The sequence below is a fragment of the Ictidomys tridecemlineatus genome, chromosome 2 (assembly GCF_052094955.1).
Source record: "Ictidomys tridecemlineatus isolate mIctTri1 chromosome 2, mIctTri1.hap1, whole genome shotgun sequence".
NCBI classification, from domain to species: Eukaryota; Metazoa; Chordata; class Mammalia; order Rodentia; family Sciuridae; genus Ictidomys; species Ictidomys tridecemlineatus.
In genome coordinates, this window is record NC_135478.1 from 108,023,510 (window position 1) to 108,039,422 (window position 15,913).

A 15,913-nucleotide genomic window follows, 5' to 3' on the forward strand; every position below is an offset into this window, starting at 1 on the left:
TGCAGTACAAGGAAGGACGAGAGAACATGCTTCTTTCCATATATTGCCTCCTTATTTTGAGTCAGCAATGACAACCTAATTCCTCTGATTATCAGGACCAATCATGACCCAATAGCCCCAACTTGGTCTAATGTTCCTTGTCATGAGTAGCAAAAGGAAGGCTTGGACCCAGGTTAGAGCAGTCATTCTTGTGTCCTGTGTTTGGAACAAAGTCCTCTTCACTAGACCAATACAGGGTTGAATTACTAAAATGGGAAGCAAACATTGTGCTAGCGAGTCACTAGTGGAGTCACTCCCAGTCCCAGGCCCTCATTCCAGCTCCAGTAATCCTTCCCATGCCACAAATATCATCATGTATTGAATATGGGTGTAACCACTCACCAAGATTCATCTTTGACTTCTCAAAAGCCAGTCAACCTTTTTGTCAGACCTGGTGTTTTAGGATGTTGGGGAAATGTAAGAGTAGTAATGGCAGGAATATGGCTGATTGCTCCCCTTTATTGGCTGTGACATAAGCATTGTGCTCAGAAGCCCCATGTTGAATACCACAATGGTGGTTAAGGTGTTCACTAAATTCATGGATAACAGTTTTGGCAAAAGCTCTGCAGGCAAGAAAAACAAGCTCCCTCAAGGGTAAATGCATGTTTCACTGAGAACTAATGTCAGTCTGCCATGATGAAGGGTCTAATGTCATCAATCTGCTCTGAGGTACTTGTCTGCTTCCAATAGGAAATAACCTCATATTAGAACTCAGGGTTGGATTCTGCTGTTGTCACCTGGCTATAGGCAGGTCATCTCTGTGAGTGGAAATCTGTTTTCATGAGCACATGAATAATCTCTCTTCATGAAAGCATGGACATTTTTTTCATGAGCTGCTTGAGAAAACATATGTGTGTCTAGGGATGGAAGCCATCTGAGACACACCAATTGATTTAAGATCCACTTCATAATCAGGATCATTTCTTTCTCAGGTCATTCTTTGGTGATTATAACCTGGCACCAAAATATCTTCATGATTTTGCAAACACATAGTTTATTTTCTTTATAGATGATGAAAACAGTTACTTAAAATCAACACTGCATTTCTGTGAACATAAATGTGAAAATAGCAGAGGCTTGTAACATTGAACAGTGAAAAGACTGCTTTTTTATATCCCCTATTAGATTATTTACATAACTTCTGTCTCTATAACTCTGCATAACCACAAGAATGGTATATTATATATATATATCCCAAACCACTCTACTGTCATGCATATCTAAAAAGAAGAAATAAAATTTTAAACAATTATACTACATAGATTTAGAAGTGTTGTGTTAGTATACTACTTAAATTATGGACTTTCATAAGATAGTTGGTCAAACAGTAGTTTTGAAACAAACATCCATTTCCTTCAAGTTGAATTTATTCTAACAAACACAAATCACATTTACATATCTGGCTGTAAATATCAAAGGGTAAATATTATTTATGTTAACAATTTAGTGGTTAGAAAATTACCAATCATGCTTTGGTTAGTTAGTTAAGTAAATCTACCTTAAAAATGTAAATGAGAATATAGAAAACAGATCAAATGTTTCTGAGAAAATTTTACATGTAACATAAATATATAAAACCTATTTCAAAGAAATGACATGAGAAAAAGAATATAAGTTATATCATAAATAAGTGTTTATCTAACCTTTGTAGAAATGATACTTCTTTGATACAGTGGGTTATATAACATTATTAAAATAATTATGTGTGAATTTTTAATTTTAATGTGGTTAGGAGACTTTTCATAATCAGCTTTCACTGTATTATTATTAGACATTATTGTACTGGAGCCCTCAGGTAGCAGTAGTGTCACACTCACCTTGTACCTGCAGTCTCATCTCCTCCAATGGGACATACATGGGACTCTTGGGATAATGTCTGATACTGGAAAGTTGGAAACATGGGATCTTTACCATATGCCCATGCAGAGTACTTGGAGGGAACCCTGCTCTTGCTCCTTCACAGATGTAATTTATCCATGATACTGAGCCTCCTTGACCTTCTGACTGCCAAATCACACAGTTCTAGCCTCATGTTCAAGTGATGACTGATGTTGTTTTCTACCTACCAGGAAAAGGATTTGCACCATGAGCTGTTCTTCAAAAGGTGTAATTCTCTGCAGCAGGTGACATGACTATTCCCAAACTCCCATGGTCTACATTGGGATTCTCCTAGAGGGATTGCCCTAAACAGCAGATTTTGTCTCCTATTACCAAGTCCTCTATTAGCATACATCTAGGGGATAAGACTGTCTGCCCAGCTGGGCTACCATAACCACTGTGGCATATGTCACTGTGTCTCCACACACTGGAGTACATACACATTCCTCAACTTTCACTGTAGCTTACATACAAGCCAGCTTCCACAGGTCTTAGCTCTGGGCCCAGAGCAGGAGCCAGTGCAGAGAGGCACACTGGGTCCCCAGCAGACAGTGCTAAGGTATTGCCCCTGCCCATTCCTCCTCTCTGGTGTTGGTGCCAAGGCATTGGGGGAAGTGATCTGTGGAGGAAGTGATCTGTGGGGAAGTGATCTGTAGAGTCTGGCAGGGGAAATGAGAATCCCAGAAAACCTGATGCAGCTAGTGAAGGACAAGAAGCGCTTGAGCATCCTGTCTAAATTTTGAAGGATCTTCAACCTCCTCTAGTGATTGCCAGGAGAAGAAATTAGCAGAGTACCGAAAGACATGTACACACATTAAATGGCAGTACAAAAAATAAAAGGTGTGCAAAATTTCCTGATTATGTGGGGATTATTGTTCACTTATGAGAGAAACTAAATGTGCTGTAAGAGAATATTCTGATTTTTGTGACTGCAAAATGGTGTGACCACTTTGGAAAGCAGATTGGAGATTCCTTAGAAAACTTTTAATGGAACCATCATTTGACTCAGCATTTCCACTCTTAGATGTATACACCAAAGACTTAAAATCACACCATAGTAATGCAGTGACATCAGTGTTTATAGCAGCTGAATTCACAGTAGCTAAACCATGGAAACAATCTATATGCCCTTCAACATTTGAATGTATAAATAAATTGTGGTACATACACAGAATGGAATATTACTCATCCTTAAGGAAGAATGAAATTATAGCATTGACAGGTAAGTGGACAGAGTTGGAGAATATCATAATAAGTCAACCCCCAAAAGCCAAAGGCCAAATATATTCTCTGATAAGTGGAGCAGGTCCATAATATTCTAGGGGAGAGTCAAGGAAAGAATGAGAAATTTTGGATTGAGCAGAGGAGAGGAGGTGGAGGGGAGGGTGTGTGGGGACGAAATGGTGGAATGAGAAAGACATTACTACCCTTTGTGTGGTATGATTTAATGAATGGAGTGACTCTGCATAATCTGCAACCAGAGAAATGAAAAGCTGTGCTCTATTTGTGTAAAAAATCAAAAAGTTTAAATATCTAGATTTTAATTTTCTTGGTAGTATCTTTGGCCCCAGAGGATTTACAGCTAAAGAGCTTGAGGCAGAAACTGGAGGTAAAACAATGGCCTGAGGCAAAGATTCAATGAAAGATAAAGAGAAGGAGGAACAAAATAGAGCAAACTGAATTGGGAGCATGTACATGAAGATTCAGATGTAGTAATCACTGTGGAAGACATGCTCAGAATAGATCAAAGTAAAACTATAGAGGGCCATTGAAGAATTGAGGCAAATACTGGTACCTGCAGCAGAAAGGGAAAAATGTTAAAACTGAGTTAAAATTATAGAACCTTATTTTATCTATCCTTAATAAAATTTTGAGAACAAGGTACATCCATGATGTGTCACTGTATTGGGCAAGCTGAAGAAGATGCAGCTGATGAAGCTTCTGATTCTGATTGCCTTTTCTCTTGTGGCAACAGCCCCGGCTGCTCCTAGGATCATAACTGGGGCTGCACCTTTTCTCTCACTAGTGACCCTGAGTACTTGTCTCCAGCTGACCCTACTGCAATGTCTTTGATCAGACAAATACAGACCTCTGTCATGCCAAAAGGAACTCCTCACATTACTGCTACAATTGTCCCTCCAGGGCCAGAGGCTGGGTTGATCTACACACCCTACAAATACCTTACATGTTGGCACTAGCCACTTCAGTCCTTGAGTACCCTATTGAACTCAATGGTGTGTGAGGTGCAGTGACTACTGAAGTTCAAAGGCCCAATATGTGTGTCCATCCTTTCCAAGAAATTGTGACTGAAGGTAGAGCTGACACTAGCAACTAACCTATGAACTTATGGTCTCTGGACTCTTTGTCTAGTAATGACATGACCATGCCTGCCTGCTGACCACTTAAGTGATTATTGATTTTGCTTGCCTATGGTCAGTGCAGCAGGCTGAGAGACTTGTCTGTCAAACAAAAGATAAATAAAATGTCTTCCAGCTCAGATTTTTGTCCCCCAATTCCATCCTGCACTGAATAGTAGTAAAGTATTAGGTCCCAAATCATCCTACAGCACTGAACATCTTTCAATGTCTTACTTCAAGATTAATTTACATTTTCATTTAATGTGCCACTGCTCTATTTTGTTTCTGTTAAACAGGCTGTTGTTTTGATTTAATTTATAATATATACTGTGCCATTATGATTTTCATTTTGTTGTGTTGGTTGAATAATTTGAAATACTCAAACACTTGAGGTGACAATGAAAAATGACACTATAATTTCTTTCAGCTTCATTTCAAATTTATTTAACCTAAATATTTTGGATGTTTATCAAAGGTCTTTTATGGGGAAAATAAATTTATAAAATAATAGATGTTGGCTCTGATCAAATTTTGAAAACTTAGTTGACAAAATATTGGATCAATGGAAAAGAAGCATGAAATTTGAAATCTGAGTGCCTTGGTACTCAGTATTACCATTTTTTATTACATTTTTTTTTAGTTATCAATGGACCTTTATTTTATTTATTTATATGTGGTACTGAGAATCGAACCCAGTGCCTCACATAGGCTAGGCAAGTGCTCTACCATTAAGCTACATCCCCAGCCCATCATTCTTTTTTTAAAAAATTTTTTTTGGTTGCAGATAGACACAATGCCTTTATATTATTTATTATATGTGGTGCTGAGGATCAAATCCATGGCCTCACATGTGTGAGGTAAGTATTCTACCACTTAGCCACAACTCCAGTCCCTGTATTATCATTCTTTATTGAATTTATTTCTTATTAAAGTATATAGTTTTAAGACATAGTTTTTAATGTATTATGTAATTTTAGCATGTTCAGATTGGAGTGATGCTCATATGTTACCATAGAGCAGACATTTATATTTTGTCTAGACTTTATTATTATCTTAGTAGTTTTCATGCTCTCTCTATATACAGCAATCAACCTATTTCCAATGAGAAACATGTCAGTTAATGTATTTAATGCCATTGGTACAAGTTTATAATGTATGTTTCCAACTTATTTTATATGTATGTGATTTACAAAAAATATCTTCTTGATTGAGCAAAGGATACAAATTGTAAAAAACTACAATTTTCATAAATGAAAATTTTCAAGTGTTTCCCAGCCCTTTCTTATATTGAGTGTCTTGACTGGAGATTTAGTTAGCTAATAAGTGGATCAATTAATTAAACACTTATGAAATTTAGTTGGAATTTTACTTAGCTTTCAATTTAATTATTCGTTTCTTTATTGTATCACCCTCATCATTAATTTAGTGAATGTTATAATACCAACCTGAAAAAACAACCTAAAAAGCAAACTGAGGGTTATGGGAGGAAGAACTGATGGTGATGGGGATCACCAGGGTAACTTCTTCATAATTCATTGAGATCTATCTCAGGAACATCTACCTCTGTTTAGTGTGTTTTATTTTACAGAATGAATTTAAAAAAAAAATCTATTACCAATGAGATATAAATTTTATATAAAAATTTAACAAGAAGTACTAAAATAAAAATTATTAAACAAAGAACACATAAATCTGTAAATTCTATACATAATAGACTGTTATGTCTTTGGAACCAAAAAACAGCTCCTTCTCCAAGTGTTGCAGGCTAATTCCAGATGCTGTGCACTACAGGTATCATCTCTCCTGTGTCCTGGGGCCAAAATCACTTCTCTCACTGGTGTTTTATGGAGTCTATAACAGAATCAGATTTAAAAAAGGTCACTTGGGATGAGTTGCTGGGCACAGAGAGTGTCCAGGACCACAATTGTTCTCAGGATATGCAAGATGAATTTGGGCCCTGATGTCTCCTGGGGTCTGGGCAGGGAGCACTGAGGCTGGTATGCTGCCTTCAGCTGAGGGTGTTGTCTGTGGGCAGAGAGTGTCTATGAATGTCCTCAGGAGCAAATTCTCATGCACATTCACCTTCACAACCTTCTGAGGCTGCTTCCCTAGACGTGGACATGAGGCAATGGGAAGGGTTCTCTAGGACATTTGGGTATAAAGGCTGAGTAGCACACATCTGGGACTCTGAGGAGCAGCACCTGTGATGACACAGGGTGGAGAAAGGACCCTGCTCCTCCAGCCCTATCCTCTGTAGCTCTATCCACAGACAGCTTCTTGCACTAATTTTAATCAAATTGTACCTTCTCTTCCATGGCCATGGTCACATGCAACTGGGGCCACTTCAGTGCTATAATTGCTTCTGATGGATTGCATAAAGTGCAACAAAAAAACTTAAGAAAGCAATGGAGCATATGTGGATTTTGATCTCTGCTCTCCCTCCCATTCTTTCCACATGTTGAGAGCCACAGCCAAAGGGGCCCCAGCAAACTTCTAGCTGCCAGCAAACTTCCAGCTGCCGGCTGATGATCCAGCTGCCAGCAAACTTCCAGCTGCCAGCTGATGATTGGCTCACAGTGGCCCCAGCAACATCTAGCTGATTGGCTCCTCTGCGGTGATGTTCATTGGGCTGTTTCCCTGCCCTTCAGACTGCCAGCTGATGATTGGCTCACAGCGGCCCCAGCAACATCTAGCTGATTGGCTCCTCCACGGAGCTGCTCATTGGGTGACTTCTTTGGCTCTGCCCAAGCAACCCAGCCAATCGGCCTCAAGAGCAGGAGGATTGTGGGAGGTTGAGAGGCTGGTGTGGGGGTGAGAAGCTTGTGGAAGCCGGTGGTGGCAGTTGGGCTCTGAGGGTTTTTTCCCTGAGGAGCTGTTTTGTTTGGCGTTTGTAGTTCTAAAAATAAAGTTAGTTTCTTTTGACAAGTGGCTCCTGAATTGTGCCCAGCCAGACTGCGGCATTTAGTGGCTCGCACTGGGAGCGACTGAGGGTAAGTAAACTGCTTGCCCCTGAGGGCAGGGCGAGAGGATGGGTAGCCATTCTAAGTTTACTCTTTTGTTTTGCTTCATTTTTGTTTTAACTTGCCTGTCCCTGGAGATGAGTGAGAGGGAAGAAAAACCGCTCACATTTGAGGAAAAACTATTTGCGTCTGAGGAACAGATAGGGAGAAAGGACGGATGCATATGTCAGGAGGATAGAAAGGCTGATATAATGATTTTGTGTGGTTCCATTTTTATTGCATTCTGTCTCGGTTTTGTTTGGCATCATCTTGTTGGGTTGTATTATAGTAGAAATATGGGATCAGCAATTAGTAAAAAACAAACCGAAAGAGTGTTAAGTAAATTGTTAGAGCAAGGAGGCTTCCCAGTAAAATCAAAAGCAGTCAGGGCATACGTTGACATAATACAAAAATATAGCCCATGGCTTTTTAAGGAGGAGTTATTAGATATATCACAATGGAACCATCATGGTGAAGATTTAAAAAGAATAGAAAAGAACAACCCAGGGACTCTGCCAGTTGGCACATTGCCATTGTGGACAAACGTATCTGGTTTGCTTAGTCCAAAGCCTTCAGTTCAGACAAAGGTAGAGGAAGGAGAAGACATATTGATTCAAGTAAAAGAGAAGGTCTCTCAAGTTAGTCAGAAAGAGGAAAACATTCAAGTACAAGAGAAGATCTTTTGAGCTAGTGAGACAGAGGAAGGAAGTTTAGAGCAGAAAAAGCCATCAGGGGAAAAGTTACAATAGGAGACTGCTAATAACATCTTTCTATCACAGAGCAAAAGTGTCCAACCAACAGCACCACCTCTACCAGAGGGCATAAGTGTCCAATCAACAGCACCATCTCCATATGCTAGGAGACCCCCAACCCCCGCAGTTGATAGTTGGGATCCTGAGACAGAATCTCAAGTATGCCCTGTATTTGAGGTAGGTGGGCAGCGAATTCACCAGGGTTTAAATTTCAAATCAGTGAAGGAGCTAAAAGAGGCTGTAACAACCTATGGTCCTCAAGCACCCTTCACTGTAAGCTTGGTCGAATCCATTACCAACTTAAACATGATGCCAGCAGATTGGGCTAATGTTTGTAAAGCTGTGTTAACTGGAGGACAATATCTGTTATGGAAGGTTGCCAATGAGGAATTTTGCAAGGAGATGGCTAGTCGAAATGCAGCAGCTGGTTATCCTCAGAGAAATCTAGATATGTTGTTAGGAAAGGGACCTTATGAGGATCGGCAGCAACAACTTGCATATGATCCTGGTGTATATTTACAAATTGCTGTAAATGCAGTTAAGGCATGGAAGACTTTACAAGGACATGGAGTTTTACAAGGTCAATTATCTAAGATAATACAAGGAGCTAATGAACCTTACGCTGAATTTGTAGATAGGCTTATTCAAACAGCTACCAGAGTTTTTGGGAATACAGAACAAGCAATGCCATTAATAAAACAACTGGCTTAGGACCAAGCGAATCGTTGGTGCAGAGATATCATTAGACCATGGAAACAGGAAGATTTAAACACATATATTAAATTATGTAGAGACATTAATGAACAAGAGCAAGTCATGGCAGCTGCAGTAAAACAGGTTTTAGATGCCAGAGACATTAATGAACAAGGGCAAATTGTGGCAGCTGCAGTAAAACAGGCTTTAGATGCCAGAGACATTAATGAACAAGGGCAAATTGTGGCAGCTGCAGTAAAACATTCTTTAGATTCCAGGCCAAGAACATGCTACAATTGTGAACAAACAGGACATTTTAAAAGGAATTGCCCCATAGGAGGAGGGTTTAACAAAACTAGGTATCAAAGGAGTAGAATACCGGGTATTTGCCCACGATGCCGTAGAGGGAGACATTGGGCTAATGAATGCCATTCTCAAACCACCATAGAGGGTACTCCATTATATTGGGCTAATGAATACCGTTCTCAAACCACCATAGAGGGTACTCCATTATCAAAAAACGAACAAGGACAAGGTGTTTATCCACAATATCATGGACAAAGGCATCGGGCTCCGTTGCCAAAAAATGGACAGGGGGCCCCAATGCTCCGGGGCCTCAAACCACAAATATATGGAGCACTGGAGGAACCCAGCAACCCCAGCAACCCCATCAGGGCAGTGCCCAGGACATCAGATCCCTCATCAGACAAACCAGAGGGAGCGCAGGGTTGGACATCTGTGCCTCTGCCAAATCAGTACTAACTCCAGAGATGGGAGTTCAAATCATTCCCACAGGGGTAAAAGGACCTCTTCCCAAAGGAACAGTAGGCTTATTATTGGGATGCAGCTCTTCTACTCTAAAAGGACTTTTGATAAGTCCTGGGGTAATTGATTCCAATTATGAAGGTGAAATAAAAATTATAGCCAGTTCTCCAAAGGATATATCAATAATTTCACCAGGAGATAGAATAGCACAGTTACTAATAATACCAAGCCTACATGATAAATTTTCCAGTCATGCTGTAGAAAGAGGTTCCAAGGGATTAGGCTCCACAGGTGTAGATTGGGCTATGCTTTCTTTAAATTTAGATTCTCGCCCCATGCTAAAACTAAATATTCAAGGACATGAATTTAATGGGCTACTGGATACAGGTGCAGACCTTAGCATTATCTCTCGTCAAGAATGGCCAAAACATTGGCCATTACAACAAGCCACTCAAACGCTTCGAGGCCTAGGAATGGCGACTAATCCCGATAGAAGTGCAATGGTATTAGATTGGAAGGATCCTGAAGGATGTGAAGGAACTATACAGCCATATGTATTGGATCATCTTCCCGTAAATTTATGGGGACGAGATGTCCTAGATCAATTGGGTTTGACATTAACAAATAATATCAATCAAAATGCACCCACTATTATGGCTAGACAAGGTTTTAGGAAAGGAAAAAGTTTAGAAAAACAAGAAGAAGGTATAGCAGCACCAATACAAATAGATCAAGGAACAGACAGACATGGGTTGGATTTTCACAAAGGGCCACTGAGACAATAAAAATTACATGGAAATCAGAAAGACCAGTATGGGTTCCTCAGTGGCCCTTGACTAAAGAAAAGATACAAGTAGCCCATGATCTGGTCAAACAACAATTAGAGGAAGGACATATACAACCTTCTGTATCTCCCCATAATACTCCCATTTTTGTCATCAAAAAGAAATCTGGTAAATGGAGATTATTGAAAGATTTAAGAGCCATTAATAATGAAATGGTCATTATGGGACCTGCTCAATCGGGGATTCCTCAATTGTCTGCTTTGCCAAAAACTTGGTATGTTTTAGTTATAGATATTAAAGATTGTTTTTTTCAATTACAATTCAGGAGCCACTTGTCAAAAGAAACTAACTTTATTTTTAGAACTACAAACGCCAAACAAAACAGCTCCTCAGGGAAAAAACCCTCAGAGCCCAACTGCCACCACCGGCTTCCACAAGCCTGTCACCCCCACATCAGCCTCTCAACCTCCCACAATCCTCCTGCTCTTGAGGCCGATTGGCTGGGTTGCTTGGGCAGAGCCAAAGAAGTCACCCAATGAGCAGCTCCGTGGAGGAGCCAATCAGCTAGATGTTGCTGGGGCCGCTGTGAGCCAATCATCAACTGGCAGTCTGAAGGGCAGGGAAACAGCCCAATGAACATCACCGCAGAGGAGCCAATCAGCTAGATGTTGCTGGGGCCACTGTGAGCCAATCATCAGCTGGCAGCTGGAAGTTTGCTGGCAGCTGGATCATCAGCCGGCAGCTTCCACACTCAAATTTCCTCTTCCTAAACTGTTTTATCACCTTTGCTGCATTGAGCTCACATTTTAAATAAAGAGAGGACCCCTGGAAACAATTAATGTTACAGGAACTACTTTCCAATTGTGTAATCTTGACCTAGGAAAGGAAGAGCAAATTCTTGCATACTCAGAGCCAGCAAAGGCAGAAGAACCCAGCTATTCAATGGTCCCTAGAACAGAGCCAGATTGTTTATGTCTCATTCATCAGGCAACAACTCAATATTTCTGAAGCCCCCTACACTCAAGCTCAGCGCATGGCCATTCAGTATTGCTCAGCATGATTCAGTGGTGTCGCCTGAGGTCAAAATGAGGGCAAGATAAGAATGTTGGTGCAGAGAGATTTAACAGACTTTGAAGGTCCAAGTACCTCAAAGATCTGGATGAGTAAAGCACCTTTAGAAAAGTCATAAAAAGTGGGAAAGATGAAACATGTAAAATCTACAGAATCTCTACATAAGAAAGGATAAATAAGAGAAATCAATAGAAAATCAATTATGTACTGATTTCTGGTCCTTTTCTCCTCCTCCTCCTCCTCCTCCTCCTCCTCCTCCACCTCCTCCTCCTCCTCCTCTACATCAGTTTCTATGTCTTCTATGTGGACTATGGCCTTGATGGTGATGATGTGGCCTTAGAAAAAGGAAAGGCAGAGTTAAAGTCAAGGTGGGAAATTGATTTGCTCCTGCTTCTGGTGTTCTAGAGCCAAAGTCAAAGCTCTCCATTCTTCCTCTTGTCTGCACTTCTGTCTCCTGGCCTCCATCACTTCACCTCTGCAATGAGAAGTAGATCTAGGATCCCAAGAGCTCTTTTCCAGTTTACATTCTGCCACTGTACTCAGTAGGGATGTCTGTGTCATCCTATTCCTCCAAGAGGCAGCCACAGTCTTCCTGACTTTCTGGAGTTAGGCCTCTTGAATACAAGCACTTTCAGATTTTCCTTCTAGTCCCAGGGCTTGGGAAATAGATGAAGACTGGAGGTTAGAAACATGTTCAAAGAGGAACTTCTCCCCACTCTTTTACAGGAGAACAGAGTGGCCTATCCATGGAGAACTGAAACAATTTTCTTTAAGTTACCCACATTTGAGAGTTTATTTTAAACCAAAAGTACACAAAACATAGAAGAGAAAGTGCTGCTCTATGAAGCAAACATGCAAAGTGGAATTTTGAATTCTTACTCACTGCTTAGCACTAGAGAGTTCTTGGATTACAGGTTCACAGACTGACTCTAAGAAAGTGTGTTCCACTAGATTTCTCCCATGGTGGGCCAAATCTAAAGTGCAGATCTTAATTCTTTCATGCCAAATGCCAAAAAAGGCCAAAAATAAAATCCAAGCTACTTGATGCTTAGCAGAGGGAAATTTAGGATTGAGTGGGACTTGCATGGAAGATTGTGTTTAACTGTCAAAGCAGAAAATTGTCTTCTTACAAACTGGATGCTCAAAGTCACGAGGTCTACTAACTCTTATTTTTATAAAAGCAATACATATTTCTGTTTATTTTTATTTCATGCCAGTTCCTCATTTCCCACATGAGTAGGTGAACTCAACTCCTAGAAGGACACCTTTCCCATTTTGTCACGCACCTAGGTCTGTTCCTACCTCAAGCTCTTCTTCATCACTGCTTGAATCATAATCTTTGCTCCACATCCAACCTTTAGAGACACAAACATCAGCAACAGTGTTACTTAAGATTGTCTCATGCATTATTTGTCACAATTAAGCTCATGATGGTTGCTAAGGTTGGATGATGTTTGTCCCACACAGGATTGTGTGATTGAGGCTTGGTCCTTAGTATGGTCATAATGAGAGTTGTGACACCTGTATGAGGAAGGGTCTGATTGGAGATGATGAGGTCATTTGAGGGCATGAGACTCAAAAGTAAGAATATAGATTTCTCAAACTCTTGTTAGATCCTGGTTATATAAGAAAAGCAAATGAATCATCTGATCCCTGCTGGCTTCCTGTCTCCCCATGTGATGTCTCCCTCCTGCACCTGCATCATGCTGACACCACCAATCATGCAATGCAGATAAGTGAGCATTCACTAAAGCCAAGTGTTTGTCAGTGCCATGCCTTGAATCTTCAGAACTGTAAGCTAAACATACCTGTATAAATTATTCAATCTCAAGGGTTTTTGTATCAGCAAGAAAAACAGAGTCATACTAACATTAATAGTCAGGATCACCCGATCTCTGTTCTGGCTTCTCAGATCCTCTCGGAGCTCTGGGGAGTCAGAGATCTCAACAGGATGCTGCAAACATTTGCCAACCTTCTAGTGAGAGAGTGGAACTGAAGGAGTTAAATTTTAACTACTTCCTTCCATTGGCACATTATCACTCTCTCCTTGAAATGACCAACTTGTCATGCAAACTGTGATGCCAACAGTTTCAGGAATATAAACTCACAGAACATACACTGTGCCATCATCAGAGCAGCTGCCCACAAGAGAATTGAATTGTTCTCTGCCTTATGTACATGGGTGTACTGGCTACTTGAAATGTAGCACTGGGATGAGACTTTGAAAGTTTTGTATTAAAATATAAATAAAATTTTAAAATACACAGCATATCCAAATAGTGATTGTTGTTTTTAATGGACAAGGCCTGGAGTTCAATGATGAAGCAAGCATGGATTTTCTTTCTCTGGGTTTCCTTGGACAGCAGTTTGCTAGCAAAACCTCGCTCATCATCTATAAGTAGACTATGGACTCATGCAAAAGGGTCAGGAAGTCTCTGAGGGACTGAGGACTCTACATAAACAAAGTCAACATTAAGATCCAGATGGCTCCCCAGTAGGTCAGGCACATCACACCTAGAGCTGATGAGAAATGTGGGTGTAGAGCTTGGACAGAATGCACTCTTCTTAACTTCCCTACCAATTGTGGCTGGTCCTGGTGAGATCCCAGGTGGATAACTGGCTCACTGTAGAGCCCCATATGCTGGACAAGTGAGGTTTTAGCACACAGTGGCATTCATCAAATGCCAACAGGGACTAAGATGAAGACACTCTGCCCAGGGATGAGCTCAGAAATGAGGAGGAATGAATAACATAGTGCTTCTACCCTCACAGTGACCAGTCAGTGTCAGTATCCATGTATGTATGATTAGAAGGACCTAAATAGAATTTGAGACCAACAATGGGAAGTTATATCAGAGACACTGTCAATGTGATATCCTGCAGGCCACACAGGGAGCAGCACAAACCTAAAATGTGAGATTAGACACCACTGCTTAGCTGAGCTTGACCTTCACGGGAGCCCATCTTTTGTTCTGTAACTAGATGAGCTGCAGCTGCACTGGTCATCCCCCGTGAAAGTCCCTCGAGTTTAAATATGTTTCCCACAAAGTAGTGTCTAAAAAAGGACCCGATAAGGCAGGTTTCAATGTCAGTTGGAACATGCAAACAAAGCCCTTCCTTAGCTACAGGAACCTTTGGCCTGGGCATCTCCTCTGTTTCAGATTACCATAAGTGAGCACAATGTGCTAGTGGACTTGAGGGTCACTGTTAAGGATTGGCCCTGTCCAGAACTCTGTGCTTAGAATAGGATTTGGAAAATAAATTCTGACACCTCTCAGAAAAAATGTATATGAACATGAAAAACTGTCATGAATGAAGTGTAATGAACAATCAAATGCCCTGACTAAATACAGGGCCTACTGATAGGTGAGGTTTGTTATTAAATGAAGATGCTACTGGTGCAGTGACAGGAAAGAAACAGAGCTTTTTCCTTATTGAGTGTCGTGAAAATTTTCCAGATTTGTATGGGATATATTTTGCATGTTAATTGAGGTATTCTTGGTGTGGAATGAACTGCAGACATGAAAATTTTATCATTTGCTCTATTTATACATATACAAAATCATGATTTAATGAACATGGCATTTTTTTAACATGTGAACATTGACATCTTGGTATGTATATACCTATATCTAGAGAAACATACAAATGTGCACAAACAAACACACAGGCACACTCAGAATCAAGTGACATGGATGTACACAGAGCAACACATATAAATCTCTCATTGAACTAACCATATCATTCAACTCACACAGGTGCTTTCAGGAACTATGGAGAATGGCCATAGTTTATTTATTTATTTATTTATTTATTTTTTTTGTGTGTGTGTGTATGTGTGTATGTGTGTGTGTGTTTTAATCAATTTGGACCAAAAGCTCCTCACTTCTCATTCTCAAGGAGGTAGTGGAATTACTGAGACTCTACACTCAAAAGGAAGGAAGACTGTCTGACCCTTGGTATCATGTACATTTTCCATCAGGAAGAGAGTGAGGCCAGGATACATACCACTTATGGCTCCTCTTGAATCCTACAGTAAATACAGAAAAGGAGTCACTATAAAAATCAAGCCATGCTCTTCTTGTGTGCACAAGTATTTTTTTTTAACTTGGTGACATTAGAAAATCCAATGAGAAATTGGTCAAGTCAAGGGAACTCAAAGGCAAGTATAAAGCAAATGTACACTCACCAAATTACACAAGCTTCTCTAGGGGAATTTGTGTCACAGGTCTATATTAGGTGATAAATAAGGAATTCAATGACCAGGAGGGAAAAACCACAGGCAGGCACAAAGCTTGCTATCATATAGTGTGTAGCTGATATCTTTCTTGTTAATGTTGCATTCAGTGAGATCTGATTAGGCAACAGACACCCCTATGAGAATCTTCACACTCAGAAAATTATGTAGGCCATCTTCAGGAAACCATATCATATTATAATAGAAGGCAAAACTAAAGAGCAACACTTGTATTTCAGAGGAAGATAAGCAACTTTATCATGGCTTTTGTTGGGGCCTCCTGACCCATGCTTTCTCCAGGAATTAATTCCACCATGCCATTTAGGGGAACTAGGAG

At 40.3% G+C, this 15,913-nt stretch overlaps 1 protein-coding gene, 1 pseudogene and 1 gene segment (V, D, J or C); 1 reads left to right on the forward strand and 2 right to left on the reverse strand.

The window, feature by feature from the left end:
- The window catches only part of LOC101969513 (immunoglobulin lambda-1 light chain-like), an 828,312-nt gene that overhangs the window by 222,050 nt on the left and 590,349 nt on the right, over window positions 1–15,913 (reverse strand). The window lies entirely within an intron of this gene.
- The window catches only part of LOC101960900 (immunoglobulin lambda-1 light chain-like), a 503,755-nt gene that overhangs the window by 217,282 nt on the left and 270,560 nt on the right, over window positions 1–15,913 (reverse strand).
- LOC144370575 (KH domain-containing RNA-binding protein QKI pseudogene) lies at window positions 2,589–4,252 on the forward strand (annotated as a pseudogene).